Source organism: Triturus cristatus, chromosome 8, assembly GCF_964204655.1.
Source record: "Triturus cristatus chromosome 8, aTriCri1.1, whole genome shotgun sequence".
Lineage (NCBI taxonomy): Eukaryota > Metazoa > Chordata > Amphibia > Caudata > Salamandridae > Triturus > Triturus cristatus.
Genome location: NC_140591.1, coordinates 349,447,469 through 349,471,562, shown reverse-complemented (window position 1 = coordinate 349,471,562; position 24,094 = coordinate 349,447,469). Strand labels below are relative to the sequence as shown.

The 24,094-nt window shown below is 43.4% G+C and overlaps 1 non-coding gene across 1 annotated transcript; it reads right to left on the bottom strand.

Moving 5' to 3' along the window:
• Positions 1-1,728: 1,728 nt before the first annotated feature.
• On the bottom strand, positions 1,729-1,862 carry LOC146802110 (U8 small nucleolar RNA). The gene has a single exon (XR_014968385.1). It is a non-coding gene; the product is annotated as a U8 small nucleolar RNA (small nucleolar RNA).
• Between the last annotated feature and the right edge of the window lie 22,232 nt (positions 1,863-24,094).

Below are 24,094 nucleotides of genomic sequence, written 5' to 3'. Positions count from 1 at the left end.
GGGATACGTAGTTTGTGCATTAAGTGGTGAACGAACTTCATAAAGAGAAGCAGAAACAGTGTGTAAGAAAGAGAGAAATAAGAGGAGAGCAGGTGGCAGGTGCATAAAGAGGGAGCGCCTGTGTACGCAGAAGACACACAAAGAAGAGGAGGAGAGCGTGGGTTAGTGGAACAAAAACCTTGAAAAGGCATGGGAAAGAAATTGGGCTCGAAGACCTGAAGTTATCCATATGAAAGGCAGGAAGAGTAAGGAAGAGGGATGGGAGAGTAAGATACAGGGACAAGTGGAAGAGGCACCCAGGGGTGAAGGATGGCAAGAGGTGGACCAGTGCACAGCGCAAGGAGGTACAGGAAGGTAGCATGTGTAAGTAGGCAGTATAGAGAGGAGATGGGGGTGTGAAGGAGTGATGAAAGGTCAGTGGGTTTGCGAGATAAGAGGGGGTAGTGGCAGTGTGAGGGAGTGATGAGAGGATCATTGGTTATTTGGGGGAGAGATGATAGGGTTAGTAAAAGTGTGAGGGGAGATGGGTTGTATTGGGTTTGTTTGTCATGGGATTGTTTAGTGTGGAGCTGTGTAGTGAAAATATATGGTATGGTGTGTTGTGGAATTATGTGGATGGTAATTAAATGGTATTAAGTATACTGGAATTATGTAGAGTGCGATTGTGTGTCATGGAGTTAATTGTGCAGATTGGTATTGTGTGCAGTTGAATTATGAGGTGTGCTGTTAAATTTTGTGGCATAATGTGGAAATATGTGGTGTGGATTGGAGGTATGTGGTGAGTCGAGGAGTTATGTTGCGTAGTTGAAATATGGTGTTTGGTGTGGAATTATGTAGTGTGTATTGGAACTGTGTGGAGTTGAATTATGTGGCCTGGAACTGTGTGGCGTTGAGTGAAATTATGCTTCATGGTGTGGAATTCACGTATGTTGATTGGTGGTATGTGGGTTAGCGTGCATTATTTATGTGGGGAGTATTTATGTTGGATTGAGTAGAGTATAATTATGTGGCACTGAGTGGTATTATGTGGATTGTAATTATGTTGTGTGGTGTAGACTTGTATGGCATTGAATTGTGTCGTTTTGTGTCGAATTATGTGGGATGGTTTGAAGTGGTATTATGTGGCATGGAGTGGAGTAGTGTTATATGGTGTGGATGTATGTGGCATGTTGTAAAGGTGAATTTACTTCGTGCAATGACAATAGGTATCACATTTGCAAGAGTTAGAACTGTTTCAATTGTAAATGACACTGTTTTTTTGCCCATATGTGGTGTGGAGTGCAATAATGTGGTTTGGGATTGTTAGTTGTGGAACTGTGTGGCAAGGAAATGTGTAGTGTCGAGAGGATGTGTATTGTGGAATTATGTGGATAATAATTGTGTGGTTTTGAGTGTACTGGAATTATGTGGAGTGGGATTGTTTGTTGGAAAGACTGGAAGGGCTGCGACAGTGTTAGTGGAATGGATGGGTGTCAAACGCATTACACATAATTTTGTTTAAACTGATATCTTGATGTTAGAGTATATTTTTTTAACATGGTATGGAATGCTGAACTTTCATTGCGAAATTATCACAAATACTGGCTGCAAATATTTAGTCATGAAACAAGATTTGAATACTGCATCGTGGAATTGGTATCAGTGTTTTATTATGAAGAAGTTTCATCAGCTATATACATTTATGTGTACAATCTATTATTATTTCCTTTTTAATGGTCGTCAGTGAAAATCAGACAGAGGATCCTTAGGCGGTTCTTATTCACCTAAGGACTCGAGAGAGTTATCATGAGCTCATCTCTCTCCTATAATCATGTTCTGTTCTTCCCGGAGGAGTAATCAGTAAGGATTAACCTCTCTAATAATACCATTGCTGTATAAGCATAAACTTGTTAAGGTAAAGCGATCTTGGGAAACATAGTGCAGGACAACTGACATTTAATAGCAATTTTCATTGCTAATCCGCAGTCTAAAAAAGTATGCATATTTAGCTTCATCATTAACAATGCATGAAAGTCTGCAAAACTGCTTTTCACGGGGCTCCCATTAGTCTGTGCAAGTGTTATTAACATACAGGTGTATCTCAAGAGGGGGAGGGTCAATGGCTGCTCTTGGCCTAACAGTGGAGCCATCTTAAAATTCAGAACGAGCCATTCACCACAGCAGACAAAGATCACTTCTGGAATTCGAATTTTTTTTAGAGTTTAGCTGGTCAGTAAAAGCTCCATCTTGCAAACTTATGAAGGTAAGTCTTTTGTCTACAATTGTGTTCCGTTTAACAGTTCTACGCATGCCAGTTTTGACATTATTATAATGCAGACAAATCCGAAGAAGAGGAGCAATAGCAACAAATTACTAATTTGGGCAATGATGTTTGCTGACAATTACTTCCATTGTAACTTGTTTGAGATGCAGCGAGACCCAAGGGAGATTTGAAGTGGGCTGGCTCTTAAAGCCTATGGCTGTAAATACATGGGTGCATTGAAACGTCGTACTTTTTAGGTCTCGCCTGAGCCAGCGCTTTAGCGCTGCTCTGGCGAGAGCTTTAGTAAACGGGAGATTTGGAAGTGCAAACTAGTGCTTTTCAGGCCTCCAAATACAGTGCATGTGCACCGGGCGCGCGCACCATTTGTCAGCCTGCCGATTCACTTTTGCGGCCGCTTTGATGTTCTCAGTGAGCCGCGCGATCATTCAGAACATCAAAGCGGCCGCGAAAGTGCTCACCATTTGCCACCCCCTCCCTTGGCGTTTTAGTAACAAACAAAACACTCCTGGCCAACTTCCTCAGAGCGTGACAGGCAAAAAGCTTCATACTAGAAGTTAGAGAGAGTAATGGGATAAAGCTCTCACGAGAGGTAGCTAAAACTGTTGCTTTCAGGATTTCTATATGGACCTCTACAAGAGAAATCCTACAAGCCCAACTCATCACAAACAATATTTATTCCATTTTATTTTCGGATCGACAATCCCAAGGAGAGGCAGACCGGCTCAACACATGGAACTAAAGAACCACACAGCGATGCCCTTAAACCTGCTTGCAGGACCCACTCCAAGCACGCGCCCTCCCCACTGAAGGCAGACTATAAACTTCCAATATCTTGACTTTTCTTTCCTACGCAAGTTCTTTAACTCAGTGACTTTCAAAGCTCTTTGCTGTTTTTCACCTTATGCATTTCCGCTCGTAGCCGGTTTCACCATCTATCACAAACTGTTCAGCTTTAACGTCCGCTGTCACGTCATTACCCCGGGGGTCACCACACTGGTGGCCCTTCAGCAGTGAACTACAAATCTGGTTTCACGTTCCTAACGCGCTGTGTGATCTTGAGTCATCTCACCAGCTGTGCAAGATTCGGGAAGCATCGCATTCACCACGGGGGACAAACCTATCATATGACTGACGCATAGTGTGCTCTTGTCACGTTCTGTGCAATCTGAAGCAAGCAAATATTCCGGGACACAGGTGTTGAACCACAGCCTCACATCCACCGTGTCTGAAATGCACCTACTATATTTGAAAGAAATCGTAATACATAATGCTAGATACTGTTGAAGATTGATTTTGCACTTTACTTTTCAGTAACACCTGCATTGGACAGTACTTGCATCAGGTGGGCGGTGTCCCACCATTACCAGCAGAAGGTTTTTTCACAAGTAGCTGAACGGCTGGAACATATGTACAGCTGAGGTTACACTGTACAGCGGTGTGATCCGTGCAACAGGTGTGCAATCACATGATCACAAGTCCCTGCGTGAAACTGCACCACACCCACCCCGAGCACCGAACACCACAGCAAAGAGCAGGACACAGGAACACAAAATGAAGCCTCGTCTTATTAATGAGAACGCATCCGTGTTTCACTGAAGCAAGCGAGAGGCTTTGAGGTACATTCAAGGCAGAGGATGAGGGTTCATCCCTCGCGGTGAGACATGAGGACCCTCGCACGGATGGTGTACCCCACACCTCCTTCACTAATCTCCAAAACTAGAAGATGCCACAGGAGCACCCCGCAGACCCCAATGGACGGGGGTACTAACATCTGGCATCAATAATATACATGAGGGAATGAATATAGAAAAACTGAATATTTATAAAATACCTTCAGTACATTATAAAAACCACAAATGCAAACCGAGGAAAACACGAAAAGTATGACATTTATTCAAGAATTGGGTTCATATAAACAAATATTCCAAACCACCGTGTAAACATTTCATAAGTAATAAATAATGGGAAAAGATATGCACACAGTGAGGATAGTGACGGTGGCCATACAAAAACAAGCATTGGCATAGCCAATAGGTCTCGCTTTTGGGACCTTATAAGTATTTAGTTATGCAGCACAATATCCATGGTGCAATAACATCAACTATTGCATAGCTAAAAACTTATAAGGTCCCAAATGCGAGACCTATTGGCTATGCCAATGCTTGTTTCTGTCAGTGCTTACTCGAGTGTTCAAGTCTTTCGAAAATACACTTTTACCAAAAGAATGGTCAAGAACAGTAGTTAGACACAGGTCGTTAATCATCCTCTTCTCAAATATTTTTGGGGTATTTCTGTTTTTCCTTTCTACTTTTTAGAAGAAATATGGAAATACAGCCAATGATGGTATTGACTGCAAGTTACACCACCTTTTACGTATTTTGATGAAGACTGCACAAGCCCTAGCCCCGCCCTTTGTGTGGAGGAGGTGCAAACTAAAACAATACCCCTTCCCTTGCATCCGTGCATAGTGTAACCTGGTGTTGTAAACTGTATTTTATACTGCGATCCCACACCACAAAGTAAGTAAGTAGCTGAGGAGCAGCAGAGACTCCAGCATTTAATCACAGTACACTGCCGCCCCAAGTGTAGGCAAATGCAGTCGCGGCTGGCATTACTCGAGGGTGGGGGGCGGGGAGTCGTTTATTTAAAATAAAAAAATTAAACTTACCTTTGCCGGACCAGTCCCGCGTCGTCTCTGCTCCTCTCCTGCTCTCCTGCCTCCAACAGGAGGAGGAAGCAGGTAGCCTCCCCTTCCCTTCCTTAAGCCAATCACAACACTGCAATGGCAGCGTTCTGATTGCTCCGGACACCGACCAGCCAGGTGCATATGGGGAGGCCATTTTCTCCATGTAGGCTGCATGCAGACTACATGGAGCAAACGCAGAGTGCGAATGACTGGTTTGGTCGACCCCAGAGGGCCGACCAAACAGTCAGAGCCCTCAGCAGTGGGCAAGCCACTCCTACTCTGCCCTAGAGCAGAAACCCCACCCTCCCGCCCCCAACCAAACACTTCTTATTTCTCGCAGTGCGAGAAGCAGAAACATAAAATGGTAGTTTTACCATTTTATGTTTCTGCTTCTCCGACTGCGAGAAAGCAGTGGGGCAGCACTCCTCCACCCTAGTGGAGGAGCCGCCCCTGGGCACATGTACAGCCTGGACCACCATCCACCGTTCTAAAAACAGAAGAGACTGCTGTGGGAGAAATGGAGTGAGCGAGGCCACGGGTGAAATGTGATAGGTGCAAATGCGAAAAGAGTTTTCCCAAAAGAACAGAAGACCAATGCAAGCGTAAAAAAGCAGTACTTGGCTGGTGCTCCTGAGTGGAAAAAAGGAAATGAGGTATTGCTGCCTGGAACAGTTAGGAGCAAAACCAAAGGGGATGATGGACGGGGTGTTGAACATTGCAAGTCATATGCAAATCAGTCTGACCCAGTGCCTCATGGGAACAGTCCACCCCGAACTGACAACCCATGCCTTCCCTGGACCGGAAACAAGCATCCTGGGACCGGTTTCTGGCTAATCATCCGTCATCAGCCAGGCTAGCTTGAATCCAGTGACGTGGGTCCCGTGCTCTCCATGCCACTGGAATCAAGTTATCCTGGCTGAAGAGGGGTGAAACCCCAAAACCGGTCCGAGGATGCTTGTTTCCAGTCTAGGGAGGACCTGGCTTGTCAGTTCCGGCTGGACTGTTTCCATGAGGCACAGGGTCAAGACTGATTTGCATATGGCTGGGTTCAAACTGGAATGGCATGGTGAGCCAAAAAACTATGCTTTTAGGCCCAGTTCTCTGTACTGGGGTGAATGTATGCCAATGTTCTTCATTCTGTCCATCAACTGTTGTTTTTGCATTTGTTACCCCGAGTGGGACGGGTATGCCCAGACGTGGGTCCTGTGCTCTCCATGCCACTGAAATCAAGCTATGCTGTCTGAAGAGGGGTGAAACCCCGAAACCGGTCCTAGGATGCTTGTTTCCAGTCCATGGAGGACCTGGCTTGGCAGTTCGGGCTGGACTGTTCCCATGAGGCACAGGGTCAAGACTGATTTACATATGGCTGGGTTTAAACTGGAATGGCATGATGGGCAAAAAAACGATGGATTTAGGCCCAGATCTCTGTACTGGGGTGAATGTATGACAATGTTCTGCATTCTGTCCATCAACTGTTGTTTTTGCATTTGGAACAGTTGGGTTCAAGTTTAATATATTTTGGTTCTTTGGTGTATTGTACGTACTCCATGTTTGGGTCTGATCTCTCCTCTGCATGGACTCTGGAGGCAGCATTAAGAGCTGCAGCCAGCTCGACTTCTCATCTTAGAACCCCTTTGGCCCATTCAGGATTAGCAGCAAGTCACTTGACTGTTTGGTGAATTCTTCGGGCCCTTGGACGCCTAGTACAGGTACTGCTTCATGTAGAGTAGTAGTCTTCAAACATTTTAATGCTGTCACCTCATGTATAAAAACTTTCATTAGTCAATACAGAATGACAAACATATTTTTTCACAAATGTTCCATGCATTTGTCAGCTCTAAACATATTTAGCAATTCAAAAACTGCAGTTTTGTTCAATTATTCATTTTAAAATGTAATGAACTACATGACTACTGCCATTTTAGGGTATTCTCCTCTCATATAGTGTAAAGTTATCCACAATGTTATCCTTTACCCAGAAATATGGAGTTTATGGGTTATTTGGATACCCCAACCCCATGAACACTGACTCTTAGCGAGGACATAAGTAGCAAAACATGATACTAATGTCTTATTACAGAGGGGCTTATCACTACTCTGTGTTTTTTCAGTAAAAACACAGCACCGATATCAGCAGGTTGCTCCACTTGGAGATCAGTACAGGCTTCCGGGGAAGGGGGGCAGACCAACATTTTTAAGACCTCTGATATGTAGGTACCTTACCTACAGCTACTGGATGGCTTAACAGTGCTGCCCTGAAGCCCAATCACCAGAGGATCTTGTCAGAGCACAAGCCTTTATGCAAGACAATCAGCTCCTGCAGGTAACTATGTGCCAACTCGGGGGAACTGACTTCTCCCCCCAGCCCACTATGTTGTCAAGGACGTGGTTCCCTGAGCTTGCACGATGCTAGAAGGCTCCACCTCCAGGCACCTCCAAGTCCGATTGCCGTTATAGCACAGACTATCAGAGTGGCCAGGTGGGGGAAAGGGTGTGGGAAGGGGACTGCAAGGAAGGAGATCTGCAACGGAAGTAAAGCTCCAAGTTAGACTAACTATGTTTTGCTCGCTCTTTAAAATAGATTAAACATTGAATAACATAATCACCTGCAAGTTGCCTTTCAAATTTCTACAAAGAGGATAGATAGAGAATCTATGAGACAAAACACATGGGAGTTATTGGCGATGGAACAGATATCCCTTAGGCTTCTACACAGTTATATGTTTTTGACATGTTATATGAAAACCTAAACATACACTTACGAGACATAACGTATATTTGCCAAGCAGTCCCAAAACCTAAAGTCTGTTACAAATGTGAGAAATAGCGCACTGATCAGCAATGAGTGATTGATGCTGATAATGCTCATAGTTCTGAGATGAGTGCTGGGTGCTTTGCAATGGGTACAGTTCAGAGCTGATTGATTGGTGCATGCAATGCCAACAAACCGCCATGTAAGCGGTGATTGCAGTACCACCAGTATCGGGCTGAACAAGAGGTGTAGTGCATCTTGCCAGAGAGAGGTTTGGACACTGCAAATCTGCGCATGAGGGTGCAGTGCTGATTAGAGCTTGTACCAGCTGTGGCAGTGGTGCCCCTAGAGCCGCAGCCCGTGACCATGACATATGTAGACCAGCAGAATAGAAATGTACAGAGTCAATGAAAGATGGCTGCAATTGTTACTGTGATTGATAGAAATGGCCATCTTGGAATGGATGCTCAGACATCAGTGATTGGTACTGTGGACTAATGGGTGCTGACACATGGAATAAGTGCAATGGGGGCTGACCAGCAAGCAGTAGCACAAATTAAGCACTAGTTGTCCCTTTTGTAACAGCCAGGACAAGAATTGACTTCACCTGGGTAGTTGGTCTGAGATCTACAGTAAGGACAGTTAGATAAATAGGATACATTTCAGAAACAGCAGACTCATAAATATCAATAAAGGACTCAAATTAGAGAGAAGTCTTAAGTGACTGTAACATGCAAATTGAATAGAGGCAGAAGAATGAATTTGAGCGAGCAGAATTAAGTCCAGGTTGTACAGGGGGAAGAAGGGAATCTAAAGCAATTTTAAATTTATCAGCCATTAAATGAGTCATGTCCATGAGGAAGAGAAGATGTAGGGCTCATTTGAAGAGGTCAAAGGGTCAGGTGAGCGCTTTAGAAAGCTAAGAAAACAAACCATGCATAAAAGAGGTAGTATTGGTTCATTTCAAAAAGCAAGTCCCCAATCAATGATGGGAGAAATGCAGCTATAGGATAGGATGTGAGTGGTGAGGCTGTGACGATGGAATGAAGGAATAGAGAAGGTTGATTTTAGAGGTATAATTGTAGCTAGACTCAGTTGCAGAGAGATATGAGTGAATTAATAAATAGGTTAGGGAAGATCTGAGGAAAACAAAAAATGATGCAAACTCAATGACAACGATGGGGAGCCAAAATTGTGACCAGGCTCTGGTAGAATGATATTGGAAATTAGAGTAAATGAAGACTAACAGGAGAACACTGAATTCAGATAAGTGGCGAGTGAGAAGTGGATGAAGAGCAGTATAGCATGTGTATTTCAAGACAGGTGATGCCAGTAGAAGAAACGGTCACAAAAGAATACATTTCAGTCCAGAGTAACAGTGGTTGTGAAGTATCAGATCTGGTTACATTTCAGGATTTGCTCCTTATCTGCCCTTATGATATTTATTTACATCATGAAAAGGTGTCTCCAGGATGCCCCTATGATCTACATGTCATACCTGTGACAATACCGCTGTTCAAGCACACATTTGCGTGCTCCCCCTTCTCAGGAAAGTGCATGGGGGAAGTGAGGGGTTGAAATGCAATGGACGCTAGTGGTATAAGGTGCGGCAGAACCTGATCACACACAGCATCCGGTTCTGGTTCACATTGCAAGACCTCTCTGAAAGTCACCTATCTCAAACTGAGGCTAGGCGGCTTACACAATAATTTCTACCCCATGACAGACAAAAGTCGGCGGTCTGGGAGGGCATAAAATAAGCCATTAGTAAAGAGGGACACAATCTCTGAGAGAATCCGGTGTCTGCTTCACTCTCCTGCTGACTCTTCCTGCCTGACCTAAGATGTGTCATCAGACAGTGAACTGGAAGCAATCTCTTAGAGATTGGGTTTCCAGCTCATGGACTGAGACATTCTCTCACAGATGAGAGAAAACAGGAGCAGCAGCGGGCAAGAACGAGCAGTGAGAGGATGAGCATTAGAGTTTGATGCCTTTTATTTTGTGGCAACAGGCAGACAGGGTCCCTGACAGACCAAGATAGATAGGGACAGTATTTGAAAAATGTTGAAGTTTATTATTGTGAAAAGGATGAACAAGATTTGTTTTTATTTTGTCAAGAAGGGGAAAGTAAAGATAAGGATTATTTTTTATTATAAAAAAGGTATTTTACAATTCACTTCTCCACCCAGACACAGTGATTTAATTACACCTATACACATGCATACACATTACAGTATGCATTAATCCATCGCTGCTTCCCAGAAAGCATGAAAACACTTTCCAAAATACAGTAAAACCATCCACACCTTTTATAATGCAAGCAACGCACTAGGACAGCTAGAGGACCAGGACAGGAAGAGCCAGGCCCAGGAAGACATAATCCACAAGGAACCAGGGTTACCAATGCCAAAGGGGACCAATAACAAATAAATGGAGTAGGAACAGAACAAGGAAAAACAGTACCAGGGGTGCAGAAGGCAGAGTAAGAAGGCTCAAGAGGCCCAGGAGGATGTTGAACAGGGGGCTTTGGACCCAGTGGACAAGGCCTTGCAGGAAAAGAAGTAGCAGGGGTAGGGGGAAACAGAAGGCCCCGGACCAAAACAAAAAGAGGGCTAGGAGGGTCTAAGTGCACTGACCAGGACCAGAGGGACATGGATGACCAGGGCCTGGAGTAGCATAACCCGGGTTGACAGACCAAAGAGTACCAGAACTAGGAGATCAACTTCTTGGTAGTGGTAGAGTGTGCAGAATCCCAAGGTCAGCTAAAGCGATATTAGCAAAAACATAGGAGGAAGGCAAAAGGTTTGGGGGAAGACCACCCTAAGGCTGACAGGTCTAACACCAATGGAAAGAAGGATAAGACACAGAAGGGCCAAAACCACAGACATCAGATCAAGGAGGACCAAGAGAACAGAAGAGAATGAACCAGGATCGAGCAGACCGCAACTGGAAAGGACTAGGGCTAGTATGACTAGGAGACCCTGGATTAGCATGACCAGAATGGAAATAGCCTAGGGGGACTATAATCAGAAAGTCTATAAGAATCATACTCACAGGATAACAAGGACAGCATGAACCAGGGTGACACGCATAATGGAATGACCAGTGGCATAGGGATAAGGAAGACTATTACTAGGAGGACCATAATAGGGATGACCGTGGTCATCGGATAAGAACAAGGTAGAACAGGCAAACCAGGAGGGCTAATAGGACTAGGATGAGGCAGCAGGACCTAGGGACTTGGAGGGCTAGGGTAACCAAGGGCATTGAGCGCTGATACACGAGGACCAGGAAAAGGAGTGCCAGAACTAAGACCAGGATTACATGTGCCAGATGGACCAGGATCAGAAGGATTAGGAACAGGCAAACCAGGGGAGCAGGACCAGGAGGACTGATGTACGAGAATGATTGTGAAAAGGATGAAAAAATCCAGGACTGAGAGCCTGTGAAACAGGAGATCCAGGGTCCAAAGTACTATTGGTAGGAGTATGTGGGAATGATGACCAGACACACTAGGGCTCGGAAGTTCTTCAACTAGCATGAACTGATGGTCAAGATACATCAGAACTAGCAAAGACTACAGTGATCTGTATCAGGAAAAGTAATTTCAGAACCATGTGGGCAAGGAGCAGGAGGACGGGGCCAAAGGATCAGGGCCAGATTAAGAGGAGTAAAAAGATCAGGGCAATGTTCAGTATGTCCACTATCTGGATAAGCATGAAAGGGACCAGGGAGTCCAGGGTGGGCAGTACCAAGGGCACCCAGAGAACCAGCGTAAGAGCACTAGGTAAACTGAAAGGATCATGACCAGGGGGACCGGAAAGAGGGTTAAGAAGGTCATGAAGATCAGGACCTAGAAGACAAGGGCTTGGATTTCCAAGTGGGGCAGAGCAATCATTCGAAGTAACAAGCCCAGGGTAAGGAAAATCAGATAAGAGTGTCAGAACACAAGAAGCAAAATGGACCATGACCTGAGGACTATGACCTGAGGCACCAGGGCTAGGAGGTTGACTATGAGGAGAACCAGGGCAAGGTGACCAGGACTAAAAGCGCCAGAAACGAATAGGACTAGATGGGCCAAGAAGTAGGGGCCACAAAGGGCCATGATGGGCAAAAGCCAAAGTTTATGATGACAAGCACAATAGGACAAGAAGGACCAGGATGACAAGGACATAGGAGCCTAAGACTAGGATGTTAGCTGGTGAAGGTCCAGGAGAACCCAAACTATAAGGAACAGGATCAAGAGAATAAGGGACAATGGGCACATATTCTCAACAAGGACTATGAGAAACAAGAAAAGCAGGACCTTGGCCAGGAGTGCCAGGTAGCTGAGACCAGGGACATTGGCAACTAGAGACAGAAGTAAAGGTTCTAAGAGGACCAGGAAACAAAGAATTAAGGGGACCAGGATGATCAGGGCACACAGGATCGGGGCCTTGAATACCAGGATCAGGAGGAAGAGGGTATGGAGGATCAGGACCAGGAACAACAGGATCAGGCTGATCACAGCCTGGAGTTCCAGGCCACATAGCAAAAAACAGTAAAGCCAGAAAGATGAGCAACGGGATAGCTGGCAGGCCCAGGAGGACCAGTTTAGGAAGACCATGATAAGTTGATGTAGGAGCATGAGGAGAAGGAGCAGGAAGGCCAGTGCCACAATGATCAGGACCAGATCTAGGAATACCAGCTCCACGCAAATAAGAATGGGGGAACAGGATAAGTAAGGAATATGAAGGTATCAGTACCAAGAACACAAATAGGACCACAGCCAGGAAACCATGACCAGATACGCACCAAGAGGGCTATGGGCATGGGCTATGAGTGCCAAGAGGATCATAGCCACAGGACCAGGGCCCAGAGTACCAAGTGGAGCAGAAAAACCAGGACCTAGGGGTAGCAGGACCAGAGTGAGGAAGATAAGGAGAACTGTGCTTGGATGTCCAGGAGGACCAGGACCAAAATTACAAGTTTAAAAAAGACTCAAAGACAACCAGAGCCAAGAAGGCCGAGACCATTGGGTGCAATGCCAGAAGGACCATGAGGACAAGGATGATCCAAGCCAAGAAGACAAAGGCTAAGAATGCAAGGCCTAATAGGGCAAAGACACAAGAGGCCGGTTAGACGGAGAGGAGCAGCAAGACTAGGAACTGATTCACGAGCAACCAGATGAGAGGGTGAGAAGGATCAGACGGACCAGGCCAAATGGATTCGGCTTAAGAGGATCAAAACGGAAAATAAAAAGCTGGGCTAAGAGAAGGGGGCTGAAAGGGTCAAGATGCCCTAAAGGACCAGAACCAAGCAGATTAGGTATACAAAGTATTCAGATAAGGAGGACCAGAAATAAAAGGATCAAGTCTAGTGAGCACCAAACCAGGAAAAGAGAACACAGACTGTAAGGACCAGGAATAGGAAGACCATTGCTAGGCAAACCAGACTGAGAGTGAGGAAGACTAGGTGAACAGGACTTGAAGAATGAAGAGGAGATGGCAAGGCAGCTAGAGCACGCAGAACTAGAGCTCAGAGGGCCAGGGCAGGAGGACCAGTAGGACCACACCCAAGGATAAAAGAAAGCTCAAGTAACAGAGGCCCAGGAGTATCAGGACCTGGCATACCAGAACAAGCAGGACCAGGATGAGGAGGAAAAGGAGGACCAAGACCAGGAAGGCCAGGATGAGAAGAGCTATGATAACCAAGCTGAGAGGCTCAGAACAGGGTGACCTGAACAAAGAGGATCAGGGCAAAATGGACTAGTTAGTCCAGGATGTCAACAAGCATGAGAATCCGGGCAAAGAGTATCATAACATGTTGGAGGAGGACCTGGAGAACTAGTCAGGTCTGGAGTGGGTGGCATAAGGCCATTAAGACCAAGGATGAGATGGTGATGATTAGGTGAACTAAAAAGATCAAAATAAGCAGGACCAGGAACAGGGCTAAGTCGATCAGAGAAGTCAAAACAAAGGGGACCAGGACCTGAAGTTCCAGGTTTGAGCATGAGCACACGTAAATAGGGTATTAGGACCAGGCTGGTGAGGATCAGGAATCTAGAAGAATCAAAGCCACAAGGACCAATAGGACCAGATAAGGACCAAAATGGCCAGGACCAACACAAGAGGACCTAATAAGGAGGACCAGGACCAATGGATGCAGTAACAGGTGGACCACAAAGACCAGGGCAAGGAGAATCAGAATGGTCTAAACCAGGAAGACTAGAAGGGCCAGATCTAGGAGAAACAGGAAAAAATTGTTATTTTACTCTCTCCTCCAACATCTCTTACAGTCTTCCTCCCTATGTAATTCCATCAGGTCTACCCTTCCTTCCTTTATCTCTCTCTCCTCCTTATTCCCTCATTCCTCCCTTCCTTATTGACCTCCTTAATCCCTCTTACATCTTTCCTTCCTACCTTCCTTTTTTACTAACCTCCCTACTTTTCCCACTCTTCATTCCTTCAATCATCTCTTCTTCCCCTTCCTCAATTCCTCCTTCCCTCAAACACTTCCTTCCTATTTACTTCCACTGCCCGTTCTGCCTGTCTTCCTCTCTGCCCCCTCTCTCTTCATTCTCTCCCTTCCTTCCTCCTTCCTCCTTCTTCCTTCTTCCCTTCTTAATCCCTCTCTTCACTTCTTAATCCCATACCTGTCATGTGCACCAAAGTTCCCATCCATGCTAGACCTTCTTAGCGTCCAAACTATTAAGCTCTTTGTTCCTTTGTTATCTCCTATTGGAGTAATGATTGAATACATAATTTACTGTACATGTAATACAACATGGTTTAGGAGTATTACTAGTTTAGCCTTTATGTCATGAATCCTGGCTTAGAAGATATGAATATAAACTTGTTGTTGTAAAGTCGCACATGCTTGTACAAAAGTGCTCAAGAAATATTGATTTGGAATTTACAACTTACACGTGAACAGTACCCAGGTGAAAACTGTACAGATTGCAGCGTGTTTGCCTCACATGTCTAAAAGCAAGGCTGAAAGCAAGAATTACACGTGAACAGTACTCCAGAACAGATGTTAATTAAAATTTCACGTGTTAACTGAAAATGTGAAGCACGAGTCCACAGAAGCTGGCACGAGCGGTAGAAGCCCACACCTTCACAATGTGCTTGGTCTCGTCAGTGGAAGCGTCAGCGCTTACCCGATTCTCCGCTCCATCACGGTGGCGTCTCCGGCCCTGCTCTGCGACCCTCTGCGGCTTTCCTGTTTTCCAGGAGTTTCCTGCCTTCCCTGGTAGCCGTCCCTCTTCCTCCAGGTGGTCTTCTGCGACGGCTTCTGCTGCAGGTTCCTTGCTCCTCCGTGAACCGGAGCTTCCACTTCCCCAACTTCCTTCTGGTGTCACGAATCTAAAGAGGAAGAAAAACAAACAGATAAGTGACAAATCCCGTACTGATAGAAAGCAACTATCGGTGAGTTATTACTTTTTGGGAATTTCTTGGTAAAACTGAATTAAGCTTGAATCAAGGTTTTTTAAGAAGGCGCTAAAAAAATTACTCTTGAAGAAAGTATTCAAGAATAAGACTACATTGTAAAAAGCGCTTGAACTAATAGGTGGTGAAGAAACCACTTCAATTAAAAGAGTAATTCTAAAGGACTTGAAACAAGCGAACTAAGGAACTTTTCTGGACCCAAATATAATTATGAGACATTGGTTATGAGACATTTGATAAGTTATAAAAATATTCTAAAAGGTATATTAGTTTATCACAGAGGCAAACCAATTCTATTGTTTAGTACTTGATCTAGTATACCACAATCAGAAGTATTTGATTATTCTTTCATTTCCATTTGCAGAGTTAAACAACAGAACTGGATAACGCAGTTGTCTAAAAACAATACGTACCAAAGAGAGAGTATTCAAGAGATACTGAGTGTTATTTTAGGTATTGAAGATTGAATGATTCTTGTGACACTTATACCAGACGTTTTATGTAAGTTCATAACCACTTGCTGATATTGTTGTACATCTTGTTTTAAACTTAGAACACCACAAGAGGTCTTACTGAATTCTGGAGAACAACACCCAGCCCCAAGATAGGCCAAAGAAAGTGGTCCAGTGAATACAGAGGTATTGCACACGCCAGTAAGATTCTACTATCTTTCTCTCTCTCATTCCCATTCCCCCTTCCCCCTGGGGCCTCTCAGTGTGACAGAGTGTTCACCAAGATTCTGGTACTCTGGGAGTTTCCGGAGAGACTGGGGCTCGCTCATCGCCAACTAAGAGCAAGGAGATCAGGTGAGTGCCTTCCTTGACAATACCCAGTCCTATTTCCTCTCCCACTGCTTCACCACCTTATTTCAATTTAACATACTCCAGTCACTCATACCTTGTACTTCCTCCTTTCACTGACTCCTTTCTTTTTCCTTCTTCTTTTCTCTGCCCCTCTGCTTTCTCGCCTATCCTTTTTATCCCCTCTGTCTCTTCCTCCCTCTGTCCTTCCCTGACTCTCTCACATCCTCTCATCTTTCCTCCCTTCCTTCTCTTAACTCCTTCCCTTATCTCTATATCACATTGGTCCTTCACTCAACGCCACACAGTTCCATGCCACACAATTAAACTCCACACATTTCAATTCCAAACCACATAATTCAACAATAAATCTCATAATTCAACTCAACAACACAATTACATAACACAACACATACATCCAATTTATACCACATAATTCCACATCATGCCACAACATTTAGCAGCACACCACATAATTAAACTCCACTACATACCACTCCACAACACAATATACCATTCCACATAATTAAACTCCACAACACACAATACCACTCCCCATAGTTCCAATACACTCAAAACCACATAATTACTATCCCCATATTTCAACTGCACACCATATCACATAATTCCACAACACAATTCCACTCCATACCACACAATTCCATGCCACACAATTCCATAACTAGTAAATCCAATCCAGCCCACGTAATTCCACTGCGCACAACATACATACACTCCATAACTCAGGGGTAAAAGACATTGGCATTTATAACGCTTTCAGCTCTAACTCAAGCAAATGTGAGATCTATTACATTTCTTTTAGGATTGGAAAAGTAAAAAAAAGGCACCTGCATCATTTCACGTTGTAATGCATGCACATGCCTATAAAATAATGTAGCCAGTCTTGTTTATTATAACTTTTAAACATGCTACACAGCAGCCACACTGCTCCACAACGTAGCTTAAATACATTTGCAAAGCCAATAGCTCTGGCTAAACACTTATAAATGACCCTGAGATGTGTAGTGGGCCAGATAAAACCTCATGTCAGTTGCTCAAGCTAAATGAAGAAATGCTTAGTGGGATAAAGGGGAAGACTGGTGATAACCTACAGTAGGCGTGGCAGCATTACCATTTTTGTGAGAGCTATTGGGCCCGCCACTGAGAGTGGCAGAGCCAGCCAGCATGACAAATGCTCTTGCAGCGAGGTCACTGCTGGTGTAAGATATCTATCCAGGAGATCAACAGTACTATGATATATTTGTATACCCAGGTAGCAGAATGTGACAGGTTGTCATGATAAAAGGGCACCGTTTATTTGAAGAGCAGGACTGGTTGCTTTAGCAGTAAATCGAAAGAGAAAATATTTAGCCCAGTTTACCTTGAGACCAGATACATCCACACATTTTGTAAGTGTCTGTGATATGTCTTCGAGGACGCCATGAATGTCCCAAAGGAAGAGGAGCATATTGGCTGCATAGAGTGAAACTGAACGAAGTCCATCACTTAGCAGTATACCCCAATGCAACCCCTGCACATGGAGGATGTGAGCACACAGAGGATCTGAGCTAATGGTTCCATTGCTCGAGAAAAGAGTAGTGGGGACAGTGGATAGCCCTGGCAGGTGCCTCTGTGGATTGGGTCAGAGATGACAGCCCATTTTCACCCTGGCAAAGAAAGTAAATTAATTAAATTTTCCTAAAAAATGCAGAGAGAAGAGCCCAGCACTGAGTCCAAACCCGGACTGGCGCTAGCAGGCACAGGCATCTTCACAATGGGTTGGTTGGGTGGAGGCCGGTTTCACAGCTTGGTGGATCCGTTTTTGTTGTTGGGGGCCAGGCCAACTATGTTTCATACCTGCAGCACTTCCGTTCTTTAAAAATAAACAATGCACAACAAAGGCTGCAGACCATTCAGATTTCAGTGGCCAGAATCATTCTCAACCTCTCATGCCGAATTCACATCATACCCCACCTGAAAGAGCTCCACTGGTTCCACATTCCCAAATGGGCACAATACAAACTCCTCACCCACATTTTCAAGGCACTACATAATACTTGCTAAGAATACCTCAACAATTGCATCCGCTTTCACACACCTCACACATCCTCTGGCTTGTCTCTGCCTTTAGGGCTTCTCTCTGCATGGACTCCTAGTTGCACAAATCCCACACATAAGGAAAACCAGATTTTCCAGTCTGGTATTCTCCTACATTGCTCCTAAAGCATGGAACGACCTCCCACGACACCTCACAGCTTGAATTCTGCAAGAAGCCGAAGAGCTGGCCTTTGAGTAGTCCCTCTAGTCCATAGGTGTGCTTGACTCACATCTGCTCAGTGTCAGGATACCCTCCTGGGTGCACTCTACAAATTTGTGTAACATAACATAACCTAACAGAACATAACATAACATAACATAACAAAATATAACATTTTAAAGCTTGCCCAGTCAGACCACTCTTGCTTCAAAGCCTTTTTTTGCATTGAGGTGGATCTTGTCTACGGTGGAGTTGCCATAAGCAGCACTGTCCTTTAGGGCTGTCGGGGGAGATGGGTTAAGGGGTCTGATATTGCATGGCTTAGAGAGTCTAATACATTTGGGGCTTTAAACTTCTGCCTCCCCCCAGATCCTGTAGAGGAGATTAATCTCAATTTATAACACTCTAATGGGGAACTCATGCCTTGCATGCCCCCTTGCTACTCCAATAAGAATTAACTGGAGCTCTTTCATTTGCTAGACACAGAAAATCCTGATATCCTACTTCTTTCAGAAACTGGAATCTACTCCAGATATCTTAACAGATCTCCCAGATAAATACTACATTCTCAAGTCCAACAGGCAGACGGGTAATAGTGGTGTGGAGCCTTTGTAGCTGCCACTATTCTTAAAAAATTAAAATCTGTCACAATACATTGTCATTGCATCCCTGGAACTCACCTCTTAGGCTATAAAATCTGAGCTTTTTAATCAGTCACTAGTTTGTATTCTTATTTATCGAACTCCTAATTACATGTCTACTTTTGCCTAGTAATTTTATGAGATGATTTTTCTTCTTATTGCAGACAATGCAAAACGTATCATTATGGGAGAGTTCAAACACTGGCTTAATGTTAACAACAAGCGTCAGAAGTCCCAAGACTTTATGGATTTTGATAATTGCCTTAACTTAGAACAGTATGTGCACACACCTAAACATGTCAAGGGCCACGTTTTTTACCAAGTCTGGATGGCAAATATCTTATTAATAAGATTAACAGTCCTACCATGCACCTGATCAGATCATTTTATCATTAAATGTAACTTGAATGTGCTACAATAGCATAATATTTAACCTAGCCTGAATAAATATTTTCGAAATTGGTCTCATGTGGAAAAGGATAATTTCCGTGCCACTCTCCTTGCTTCCATGCCTGCTCCCTATCCAGATGTCCACCTAATGGAAAAGGATTTTACTATTTGGATACTTAAAGCTATTAACAATAATGCCTCTTTGTGGAAATCCGAAATCATCAGACGGACTAAGGGGCATATTTACAAGCCAGGCGATAAAATTATCGCCGCTTTAGCAGCAGAAAACTGCCGCTAAAGCGGCGATAATGGGCTTGATAATATGCTCTATGGAATTTCAATTAAAGCTCAGGTTAGACGTCCTTCACATCTAACATGGGTTTCAATTGGAATTCCATAGAGCATATTATTAAACCCATTATCGCCGTTTTAGCGGAGGTTTTTACCACTAAAGCGGCGATAATTTTATCGCCTGGCTTGTAAATATGTCCCCAAGTCCTCTAAGTGGTTTTCTGAGGAACTGAAACTCGCTAAGTTGAAGCTCCCCCAATTAGAGTGGAAAGGTGCAGAGGCTATGCTCCTGACAACAAAATCCTCTTTAAAAAGGGCTCGAACAAGTATAGAGTCCTTCTATTGCAAACAGCTTGGCAGACTGTGTAATGTTTTGAACACATACTTTAATGGAAAAATAAAAACAATCAAAGACACTATCCCCATTGGACAGGAACCTGATTAATCTCTCTAACTTTCCTGTCATTGTTAAAGCACCCCTACCTGAGCTTCTGTCACAGGAAAAGTCTGGTTCTCCGAATGACCCATGTCCTTCTAAGGTTCTCAAATCCCTTCTCCCTGATATTTCAGGAACTCCTTTGTCCCTATTACCAACTGATGCATTTTAAAGACACAGTAGTAATTCCCTTACAGAAAGAACAAGGTGAGGACCCTCTGCACCTCAAAACCTTCCAACCCATTTCTCTGTTGTCTTTGCCTGCCAGAACTTTAGAAGTTAATGTGGCACAATTTCTCTGTTCGCACCTTGAAGAGTCACAATTCCTATATGTGCATCAAGCTGGTTCCGCTCAGCTCACTCCACTGAGTCAGTAATACTTTCAGAAGTAGATGACATGGTGAAGGAGTGCAATGAAAGTCTGACTTATGCCTTGGTCCTGCTGTACATCTAAGCAACCTTTGACACAATTAACCACAATTTGCTGGTGGACTGCATGGAGTCTGTTGGTCTTCAAAGTTCAGCTCTTGAGTGGATGAAATCTTTTGAAATCTTTTTTTGGAGAACCTTACTCAGTCTGTCTGAGACCCTTTAGCCCCTAATGGATTGCAGGGATTCTCAGGGCTTAATCTCTATCACTGCATCTTTTCAACATTTATATTAGCCCCCTCATCCAGGCTCTAGGTGATTTGACTTGTAAATATATATACCAATGCTGATAACTGTCAATTACTTTTTAGACGTGAAGATTTCATTGTTTCCAGAATAAACTTTCAATATACTATGTGTCTCATCTGCGACTGGATGAGCAGTAATTTTCTATAAGTCAATGCTGAAAAATCTTAGATTGTCATTCTGAATAGTTAAACTGATATTTGGAACCCTTCAGTCTGGCCTCTTGAAATAGAGAATACATCCCCACACCCAAAATTGCAGTGAAAAAGCTTGGGTGTCATTACTGACAGTGAGCTTTCCTTAAAACCTAATATCAGAAATGTGAATCTCAGGAAAATTAAAACGATCTCTAGGTTTCTTACTCATGAGGCCCAAATATTGGTGGTTATGGAATTAGTTATCTCCCAGCTTGACTATGCCAATTCCTTATACATTGGCCTTCTTAAAAATCAACTACATAGATTACACATTGTTAAAAAAAAAAATAAAACAGGCAAACTCATCTTTAAAATTGTGATGATATTTAAAATTATTTTAATTGTAATTTAAGTAATTTAATTGTAATACATTCTGGGGCCAATTACGATGCGGCTCGGAAGGAGACTTCCAAACTGCATTATAATTTGCCAGTCAGATTCCTTTCCGACCGCCTCATTTTGGAGGAGGCAGGGGGAAAGGAAGGAACCGCAGGGATGAGCCGCACCTCCAATTTTACTATGGAAGCATGCATTACGGCCGGTTTGCATTCAGAATGCATGTTCCCAAAGTAATATGTAGGAATGCAACCAAACAGTATTCAGTCGCATCCTAATGAGGCGTTCGGGACCGCTGACCGGGTGTCAGTCGGTCCCATGACCGATGCGGTGTTGGGCGGAAGTGATTCCACCCAACATCGTAATGTGGCCCTTATTGTTTTTTGGTTAAGGTGTTTTCATATAGTTTTCATTTTGCAATTTTAAAATTAATGTTCTATGTATAAGTTTTTATTTTTTTACATGCTACATTTATTAATTGCATATCGATAGCAAAATTGTTATTTATTTAATATTTTGGTAGGTAGCTAATTTTTTTTTTTAATCTGGGGTAATCAAAATGCATTTCTGTAATGTTTTCATTTTAGTGTAATGTATATTATAAATGTGTGACATTCGTTTTTATTTGCAAAAGTATAGCATTTTGCTTAAAGCCGTTAAGTTACAGTAAGACTAATAAATTGCAACACCTACATAATGCACATTCCCCAATATGGTTACGCTTGAGTGGAAAAAGTAATTTTGAATCAGCCAAATTCCAACACTTACTCCAATGTGGTTATGTTTGGAGTGTGAATAGTTAAACTGAACCCCACAAAGTCAGGCACATTCCCCAATGTGGTATGGTTTTGGAATGGGAATAGTAAATTGTATCTTCCCACAGAACAACTCTCAGTTTGGAGTGGATGTATCAAGTCTGTTTGAAGTGTGAATAACAAAAGTGAATCCCCCAAAATCCAACACTTTCCTCATTGTAGATAAGTATAGAGTGGGAATAGTAAATCTCAGCCCTGTAAAGTCCAACACTTTCCACAACTTGGTTAAGTATGAAGTGGGTATATATTCTGAACTAATCCCAGGACTTTGCCCAATGTGGTTACCTTTCAAGGTCTTTGATTAGGAGTAAGAATAGTAAATCTGAACCTCCGAAAGTCCAACTCTTTACCCAAAGTGGTTAAGTTTGGAATGCGAATAGTAAATCTGAACCCATCTGAGTCCATCACTTTCCCCAATGTGATTACATTTGGAGTGGGAATAGTAAATCTAAACCCCTCCAGGTCAAACACGTTCCCCTATGTAGTTAAGACTGGAGTTTGAACAGAAAAATCGTAAGCACCCCTCCACTCCCTGCCAAAAGCCCGATGCTTTCCCCAATGTGGTTAGGTTTTGAGTGGGAATAGTAAATTTGAATGTCCCCAAAGATCAACACTTTCTCTAATGTAATTAAGTTATCAATTTAACATACATTATTTAAATCTCGTCTTTCTCCTGCTGAATAGATTTTCTACACGAGTGGCAGCTTTCTCAACGCCAGAAATTTAGGTGGGAGGCATTCTAGTGCCCGCAAATCTCACTAGGGGATGGAAGTTATCGCTTGTCAACTTCATGTTGGTGAGCAGCACACAAGAAAAAAACTACGCCATGCGGCTGTTGGCGTACTCCACTAGCAGAGCGGAATTATTTTACCCACCCCAGTAAGTACATATGATATAGTCATAGTGTACATAACTTTGTAGGTCGAGTCTCCTATCAGCACCTGTGTGTCTCTTCCAAGACATGCTGTGGGTTTACTAAAACCATACAGGGGATAGGAGGACACCCATTGCTTACCATTGCTTGGGTTTCCTGCCACTCTCATTTGCCTGCTTCTTATTGGTGTCCCTGCTGGTCAATCTTGTGGTTGGGCCTCCAAATGCAGCATTGCCTCCTTAACATGTCTCGGTGGCTTGCTGGCAGGTTTGCTTGCAGTGCTTGGTTTCAAAGCATTTCTTTTTAAGTTGAAGCCTACCAGACAATGCAGCTGTTTGGTTTGCTAAAGATTTCATGGGGACACTGTGAAAGCCGACCTTAGAATGCATTCCCCCCATTGCCCACCAGTTGTTTTGTGGTCTGTAACTCACATTTGCTTGCTTTTTATTTGTTTTAGTGTGTCCAGCATGTCTTTGTCCCTCCCATAGAGCATAGCCTGTTTATTGTATTCTTCTATGAGTGCTCCCTTTCTGTGAACAGGCCTTTAAGTTTTTTTCTTATCTTGCCATACTTGCTGTGCATTCTAAGACACAAGTCAAATGTCAGGCTCTGTCTCCCAAAGGGAGCTTCGTGTTTACTTTGTTTTCTCAGACTTCATAGTGAGAGGCTTAATCTAACAATCTGGAGGTGTGAAAGGAAAATCATTTTTCTAACACACAGCACCATTTAAATGTCTGTAAATTAACCTTGCAAATATTTCAGAATATATCAGAATTAGGAAAGCACAGATGAAGCGCTTTTTTTTTGTAATTCTGAAGTGTGCTGTAAACAAATAGTTTAATACAATCAAAACAAATCAATACAGTAGGTGATGCCATGTCTTCATATTATTATTTGCGCAATGTACAGTTTTAGCAGTAAAACTGCCTGTCTGTGCAAATGTAATGGTCATTTTAATTGAAAATGTGTTGTCTTTAATGGCAGTGCACAACCATACCATGCATACTGCACTCTATGCCACTCCACTCAATGTCACGCTATTCCACTTTACACCACTCTATGCCATTCCACTCCACAATACTTCACACCACTCCACTTTAAGGTACTTTATGATACTCTACACCACTCTTCACCACTTAAATCTACTTCATGTCACTGCACTATACTCCACTGCACATCACTATACCCTACTCCACTCTATGCCACTCTCCTCCACTCTACTCCAATCTACGCCGCTCCTCTCTATGCTTT